This window comes from Ctenocephalides felis, unplaced genomic scaffold (genome assembly GCF_003426905.1).
Source record: "Ctenocephalides felis isolate EL2017-DRISC unplaced genomic scaffold, ASM342690v1 CF-g0.4_SCAFFOLD_01926, whole genome shotgun sequence".
Taxonomy (NCBI): domain Eukaryota; kingdom Metazoa; phylum Arthropoda; class Insecta; order Siphonaptera; family Pulicidae; genus Ctenocephalides; species Ctenocephalides felis.
In genome coordinates, this window is record NW_020538080.1 from 12,141 (window position 1) to 21,276 (window position 9,136).

The following is a 9,136-nucleotide window of genomic DNA, read 5'->3' on the forward strand; positions in this document are numbered from 1 at the left end:
TATATTATCATTAGTTATATTTATTTTTTAATTATTATTAAAAATTCATTAGTTGAATTATCTTATATATCTAAATTATGTAGTCTTATCACAATTTAATAACTTCTCGAAAAAATATTATCCAGAAAAAATGGATGTATATCGTGTGTGTGTGCATGTGTGTCTGTGTGCGGATACAAATTTTCATCGAGGATTGGGGAATACAGTTCACCCGATTTCTATTATTGATTGATCTCCTTATTTATAATGATACGTGCTGATTAGTTTTTGGCAAAGGCAGATCAAGCCGTTTCGAACATAGGGGGTAAAAAGTGCCAAAAACGATATCTCAGTTTTTAAGACAACATTGCGATTTTACTTGTATTCACAAAATGAAGAACTGATTAAATTTTTGGGGAGGCAGATCTAGCGGTTTCGGAAATCTAGTAAAAAAAAGTAAAAAAAATGCCATTTAGCGATCAAAAATCATCATTAGATATAGGCACATCAAATTATCAGATATTTTATGGAGATTTTAATAATATGTATAAATTTTGATTACATTTCTATTGATTTTGCAATATCGTTTGTCCATTAGAGGGCGACGCGGCGTTTACGCGCTTTTATATTTCGTCTCTATGCAGCTAAAGCAGTACGATTGCTTTGATAAAAGTTAAAAGAGTCATTTTTTTTTTAAAAAATTTAAAATTTCTCAAAATACTAATTTTTTCAAAGTTGAAATAGAATTTTAATCTTTTTTAAAAATAATTATTTTTGGTACGGGCAGTTTCAGCAATTTGCCTTAAAGCACGATGCCATGCACCACTAGTTTTTACAAATCTTATGCTAAAACATCCATTCAGCCTGATAGTCTAACAATAGTTCAATTAAAAGCTTAATTATTAATTTTTTTGTGCTTTAATTAATTTTGAATAGTAATTGTGAGTCTTAAGTGAAATTTAAATTATAGAGACATAAATATTTAGTAAGAAAATAATTAAAAACAAAAATTAAAATTTGGTAGAATTTTAATTGATACTTTATTTAAAGTTAACACAAAATGTTTCAGAAGTATATGATGGAATGATTTTTACTGCCCTTTAATTATTCAATAAATTTATTATCTTCATGCATCTGAACAACTATTTTAATAAAAGGAAACATAATACCTTTTCTGTTTTATATGTCGTATAGTTATTAATGATAGTGCAGAAAATTTAGAGAACTGATTATATTGTGTATAATTTTTTTATAAATACTGTCAAATTTTGCCAAGTTATGGTAAGAATGCAAAGGAATAGACAATGTTAGTCTACACTTCTGCATTCACTTACGATATTTATTTAAGAAAGTTAAATCAAACATAACTCATGTTTATCCAAAAGTTCTCTATATAGTGGTTTGTTATTTTAACAAACAAAAGTTCACTTATGAAACTTTAGGACTTTAAGCACTTTGAAATAAGTGGTGTATAAATCATATATGGTGGAATATATTTTTTTTTAATTTCTCAATAGGAATATGATAGAGTAATATTTTCCTAGAGTACAATAAAATTGCACTTGCAATGAATTTTCAGTGCTATCATTAATCATTTCATTAGTCATTTTTTTGTTGCACTGTGCAGACCTTGATATAATGAAGTAATAAATTTCTAAACTTTTCAATTCATTTTAATTTATATATAACATTGGTTTATTTAATTTTAGGACAAATATTATGTACGAAACGTGACTATAGATACAAAGTCCTATTTGCTGGATGGAAAATATAAATTGGATTTAAGCTATCGGTCTGGAAAAATATTACTTTGTGTAAACACTATGGTGTTTGTACAGGAACCAGCCAGAGGAAAAAATGGCTAATTTAGCTAATAAAAGAATGAAAATCCAATCCATGCGATTCATCAAAAATTTAATATCTCCTATATAAATTTATAAAAAGTATATGTCCATTGGAATAAAGTTGTAAAAACAACATAATTATTGATTACCGAGGGTAAATAAAAGCAAAGAATTTTTTTGTATAGCACATTTTTGACAAACAATTTTATTTGGTTATTTTTTTTGTTCAACGTTTGATGTCATTTCAAATTGTGACCCAAAAAATAAATGCAAACTTTGCCGAATTTTTAATGAATCTCAATTTTCACCAATGGTTATTTTTGTTTGTTTTTCAAACATTTCTGATAGATTTTACTATTCATTATTAAACTCTTTTTTCATAACAAAAGTTAAAAAATTTTCACTAATTTTGAAAATATAAGCAAATTTTGATTGGTTAATTGTAAATAGTTATGGATCATAAGTAATTACCAAGGTAAAACCAAATTTGCTCAATTCAAAATTTTTAAAAATTCAAAAACTTTAAATGAGATGTAGACTTATAAAACTCAAACATGTAATAACATTTTTCATAAAACAGTATATATGTAGTGATGTAATAATATTGCCATGCTATTTTACACATTGATTTATTGAAATACACACATATTAAAATTTGTTAACACTTCTAAATCCCTTTTGGAAATTACAATTTAATACTTGAAGTTTTAATAATATTATAAAAGTTGAATCTTATCAAATAATTAATGTAATTTTATTAACTACAATAAACGTATACAACACAGCATTTATTTGTTGCCACACAGAGATTGACTAGATTGTCCATTAAGCTTTATAAAATTTATTAAAAAGTCTATAATACGTAAATTAGTAAAAAATTAAAGTTTATTATTAGCTAAATTTATATATTATATATAAATATTATGTAAATGTATGTGATTTTTGGAGAAAATTTAAATGCTTATATTTCAACTGACTTCATATATTTTTATATGGCGCGTAAATAAAGCATAAACTATTATGCTTTATTTGTTAAAGCGTATGAAAAATTTATTGTTTAATATATATTCTCATTTCTTTAAAATTAGTAAATTCAAGAATTTTTCCTGTTTATACAGTAAGTACGTAATACTTTTAATAAAAGTTGGCAGGAGTTGGCTAATATAAAAAATCACACATATTCAAAAATCGCACCCCAAATAAAAGCTTGTTTCATTCACGTTGCTTTATTAAAAGAAAATAGTATCAAAAAATATCCCAAGTGACACTTTTCGTAAAATTTTACCTTTGATCGCTTTTACCATTGTAATGACCAAATATATAGAGAAAATCTTACAAAACTAAAATTTAAAGTGATGTGGAAGTATAATTTGGGCCATATTAAAATCATTTCCTATTTGTGGCAAAAGCAACCCCATTTTCAAAGATTTTCAAAAATACCTTGTATTATCAGAGAATATGCCTACATTAAAATTGAAGACATAATTTTTGATTTATGCAATTCAATCCATAAAAATATTTGCTACTTGTAAAAGAGCAAATTGCTTTGAACTACAGAAATTATATATATAGAACACATATTCCCGTTATTCAAAATTCCCAGTGTAAAAATAAATTAGACTAAAATATTTAAATTAGACTATGGTTTCAATATCACCGTCTTTGACGCGTTCACAACCTCTAACCAACAACGGCGTCTTGGCGCAGTCTTCCAAAAATGGATTTACCATTTCAGCTTTACCATTACGTTTAATCCCATTATCCTTCACCTTTTTCAAGCCATTTGATTCTATATTATATGCAATTCTACTATTATCCATTAAATTTAATTGTAGCGTAGCCAAACCCATTGTCTTTTGCACCAGCTGTTCAATACACGGGCAAGAAGTCGTTGCAGAAATATGGGTTTCATTTACTCCCTCTGTATTATTCTCTAATGAATTTGTTCTGGAATTTGATAATTTGCAATAAGTACTATTTTCTGTGTTATGATGATGTTGCGAAAGATATAAGGTGTCGCTGCTGGCAAAACGCAATCTCTTTGGCGTTTCCAAACTGCTGCTACGTGGAATGATACTAGTTGTTTTGGAAGTTTTGAGAGAGCTTTTTGGTCCTATTAAGTTTTCTGGTACTAAAAAGATTAAAAAGAAAAATTAATGAAGATAAAGAAAAATTATGAAGAAAATGCATGTTGTCGTAAACATTTATTACATTTTAAGTTTGGTAGAGAGAGGATATATTTATATTTACCAAGTAGTTCCTTGGGTGGAGCTAAACTGCCTCGTCTATTTTCGCGTTCCAGGGAGCGTTTGACGCGAGTTTGTTCATCTTCCCCAATTAAGAAGTACGTCAGTTGTTGCCCTTTGCCCTTCATGGTGACATAACCACGTTCTTCCATGATGTAACCACCTAATTCATCTAATAAATGCTTTGTGGCTTCGCTGCAATGAATCTTGAGAGCTATAAAATTAGTAGAAATTTCTTTACATTTTCTGTACTTATCTCTTAAAATAATATTATCGATTTAGAATTGGGTTTCAACAATTCAACACAAATCAATATATCAACGTATCAACGAATCTATATTTTTTAACCCGCTCTTAATTTTTTTTTTCAAAGTACTACTAGTTTCGACTGAAAAACTATGGTTTCGACAGAATCACAATCTGCGATCGGGGGAATCAAGTTTTAACTTCAGGTTTTTATTTACTTTTATTCAATATTTCAAATTTTGACGTGTTTTATTAGAGTTCGGTTACATCTCGTCAAATTTGAAACTAACTACATAATTCTTCTTACACAATTATTATTTGTACTTACGTAGCCCCGTTGATTCCATCCTGGACGCAGTATTAACCGTATCCCCAAATAAACAATATCGCGGCATTTTCAATCCTACTACACCTGCGCACACCGGGACCTAAAATTTCATAAGTTTGTTAAGAAACAACAATATATTCTACTATTTCACATCCATTGAATAATCAAAAACCTGTGTGAATTCCTATACGCAAGTTCAGTCTATCCTCTGGTCTGTGTCTAATGCGAAACTTGTCGATTGCTCTCAATAGATGGAGAGACATTGTAGCAATTTCAGCCGCGTGCAGATTTTCATTTTTTATTGGCAGGCCGGATACAACCTTATAAAATTTGATTAATTTTAAATTTTCAATAATAATATCATATTTGAGACAAAAATGTTTCATTTTTCTAATAACTATCACACAAGTTTTAAATAAGCAAATATATTTATATTATGAATAAATATATAAATACAAATATGATATTTATCTTAATTTATATTACCATGTAAGCATCTCCAATTGTTTCCACTTTGTAAACATCATAATTTCCAATTATAGAATCGAAGCAAGTATACAAGTCATTCAAAAAATCTACAACCTGAAATATGATGTTATTTAATAAATAGATTATTATGATGTATGTTCTACTATATAAATTTGACTTAATTATTGCATCGCATATTAATTGTTTCTTAAAAGTAATAATAAGTATATGCAATTGTCCTAAGTTAATAACTTAATAATATTATCATGAAAATCGAAATGGAGTCAGATTATTTTACATTTATGTAATCTCCCAAAGTTAAGAACTTTTTGATATAGAAACTACTAATAACTAATATCTAAAAGTCTATAAAACAAAATTAATGATATTTGGAAGAATTAATTTCTTTTTAATTGAATAAAGAATGATATTGAGAAAAATTCAGTTCAAAATTGTATTGTTTGTATATGAATATAAATTAAACTACTTCTCTAAATGAAAACTTTTACATGCTAACCCAATTGTACGTTATTTATTTGAATTTCGATTTAAACTATTAAGTCTATGATTGATAGAACAAAGGTACGTAATTAATTTGTCAAATATTTAATGGAGATGGAATTTTTATGCATATTTGTGGACAAATTTTGATAATGAATCTTATCTTAAACACTAGATAACATAAAATCGATCTCTAAATATTATTACCTGTAGTGGTGTACTTTGTGCAGACATTTCTGTGAAACCAACGATATCACTGAAATAAATGGAAACTTCATCAAAACTTTCTGCTTCGACTTTGTTGTTTCGTTTTAATTGCTCAGCCACTGGTCGGGGAAGCATTTCGTATAGAAGCAAATCTACAATATTGATCAGTGTGAAATTGAAAAACGCATTATAATGCAATAAAACAAAATATTGAAATATTTACACATATTTAACTTCCCGTAGGGTAAGTTATAGTAATCGCAAAAAAATCGAAAATGAAAATTTTTATATATCTTTACGTTTCAGAGGTTTCTGAACATTTTGGCATACCTTAGAAAAAATGGATGTATGTGTGTGTGTGTGTGTGTGTGTGTGTGTGTATGTATGTATGTATGTATGTATGTATGTGTGTGTATGTATGTGCGGATACAAATTTTCGTCGACGATTTCGGGAACACGGATCAACCGATTTGAATAATTCAAAAAACATTCGATTCGTATTGATAAGGAGACGTGCTGATTAGTTTTTGGCGAAGGCAGGTCTAGCCGTTCCGAAGATACGGGGCAAAAAGTGCCGAAAACGGTAACTTAGTTTTTAAGAGAACGGAGCGTCCGATTTGAATAATTCAAAAAACATTTCACTTGTATTGACAAGATGAATAATTGATAAAATTTTCATGATGGTAGGTCTAGCGGTTTCGGAGATATGGAGGAAAAAAGTAAAAAATGAGCCATTTGGCGGTCAAAAAATGATCATTAGACATATGCACATCAATATCAGTATTTTATAGAGATTTTAACAATAAGTATACATTTTGTTAACATTCCTATGGGTTCCGTACCAATGCTTATGCGTTAAACAGCGACGCGGGACTTACGCGCTTTATATTTTGTCCCTATGCAGTTAAAGCAGTACGATTGCTTGAAAAGAAAGTTCAGATATTCCACAATATGTCAAAATAAAGAAAAAAAAAATTTTTCAAAAAAAAAAAATTAAAAAAAAAAATATTTTTAAAAAAAATTTTTTTTTTTTCAAAAAAGTAATTTTTTGTCCAATTTATAGTTTCTCAAAAATCTTATTTTTTCAAGTAATTTTTTTTTCAAAAATGTTGATCGTTTTTAAAAAAATAATAATTTTGGTACGGGAAGTTCCAGCAATTTGCCTTAAGGCACGATGCCCTAATTGCCTTAAGACAGAATTCCACTTACAGCTAGTTTTATAATAAATCTATTCCCAACCCAACGTTTCGCGAAAGGGTCCTTTCCTTTTTCATAATCAAAAACGCATCAATTTTGTAAGCAATATCAATACTGGCTGAAAGCAATTTCCTTTCTGATCTTTTATCGCCCTAAAATGGTGATAGTGATATTATCGCGCCGAGTCGGTAGGAAATACCAAAGAAACTTGGTTAGGGCGACTTACAAGAGTTGTTGCTGGTAAAATTGACAAAATGAAGTAGACTAGATATATAATACAAATTTGTTTTCCGATGTATTGGTATTGCAAAAGACTACGTTATAGCAAATTTATTACATACAATAACTTGCTATTGATGTCTTTTTTACTGTCCTGTTAAACTATTTTAATTCCATGCTCAAGTATTATATTAATCTTTTATATGTTAAGTGCGACAAAGTATACTATACTAAATATTTATAATGCTATATATTTACAAATGCTTAGCATTTATAATGCTAAATCTACAATTTCTTAATATTCAGTGATAATGACCTAAAATAACATGTCAAAACAAGTATAAAAAAAGATTCTCTACTATATATTCTTATTTCATCCAGTGTATGCCATCCAAAATTTCTATTTTCTAATCTTGAGCATATTTTATTAATACGGCTAATTGAAAAATACTTCAATATTACATAGTTATTGGTTATAAGTTAACTTTATTCACTGTGTCACTGGGTCATAGTATCCAACAAATGATTTTAGTTATTATTTTTTTCATTTAATGCTTTAGAATTTGGTTATTCTACGCAAAATTTGCAATTTTATCTACTTTTTTGTGTTCCTATTACTGCAATATGAGGTCAAAAGCTCTAATATAATTTTCAGTGTAATCAATTGCAGACGGCATATCCGATTATCCTCATCTCAAATCTTATAATCTCTTGCGGCCAGTAAATTAGTAAATAATTTTGAACTAGAACTAAGTTATTAAAGTTCAGTTCCATAATACGATTTATTTTCAGAGAAACTCACAAATCGGAATAGTTTACCTGTTTTTTTCTTTTCCTCTTGGAGTTGATCAGTTCTTTCGTCGACTAATTGTTCTAAGTTATTCGCGTACTTCTCCATCATTGCCATCATATTGTCAAATATATTCGGTCTCCTAATTTATAATAAACAATAATTCATATAATATATAATATTACCTACTGCACTTATTAGACAGATTATTCAATACTAACATTCCTTTCCTAAGTGGTCTTAGTTTGGTCCTTATTGTTTTAAAATCTGGTCTTAAATCCGGATTTTCATTCCAACATTCCATCAAACATTCACGCACGCAGTCGAAGCTATTTTCTAATGGTTCTAGTGGCGGCCTGCAACGATAGTTATGAGGAATAACTACATATAAATCATTTTAATGAAATCTTCAAAAAATATTGTAATCTCTTTTATTGTAAATTTTTTTACGAAAAAACTATATAAATTTCATTATATTATATTTTAATATGAGAAGTAAAAATACTAGTAACTGAAAGCCAAAGCACAAGATCAGAAAATATGAAATCAGAAGCTTGCAAAAAAAAACTGCGTAAAACTATTTATAAAGTATTTAATGGTAATAAAATGATAATGGGAATTGTAAATAAGGAAGGGAAAGGGAATTGTTAATTTATGTTGGCTCAAACTCCATAAGCTTGCGTTCTGGCAGACTGACATTTATTATTATTATTATTATTATTCAATGTTTATTTTTGTTTAAATCAAGTTAAAAAACAAATATTCATCAATAAAATAAATTGTATAATTATATAACAAAAATTGTTTTTCATTAAAAAATCTAACTTAATTTCTGCATGAATTGTGCATGCTATGTATTGAATATTTATATACATCAAAGGTGAAAGTCAAATGATTTCTTACCTATAGGGTTCACCATTTTGCGAAGAATTTATCAAACGATAAATCGTCTCATCAAAAGACATGTTGTTTTCTCCATATGGCCCTTTTCTCGTGTGTATCTCATATAAGATCAGGCCGAAGGAATACACATCCCCTTTCTGACTACCAAATAGAGGGTTTGTCGTAACACTCTGAAATTTTCCGGCTCTTAATAACTCGGGGGCGCGGT

At 28.2% G+C, this 9,136-nt stretch overlaps 1 pseudogene; it reads right to left on the reverse strand.

The window, feature by feature from the left end:
- Nucleotides 1-3,457: 3,457 nt before the first annotated feature.
- The window catches only part of LOC113380195, a 19,914-nt pseudogene continuing 14,235 nt past the window's right edge, over nucleotides 3,458-9,136 (reverse strand).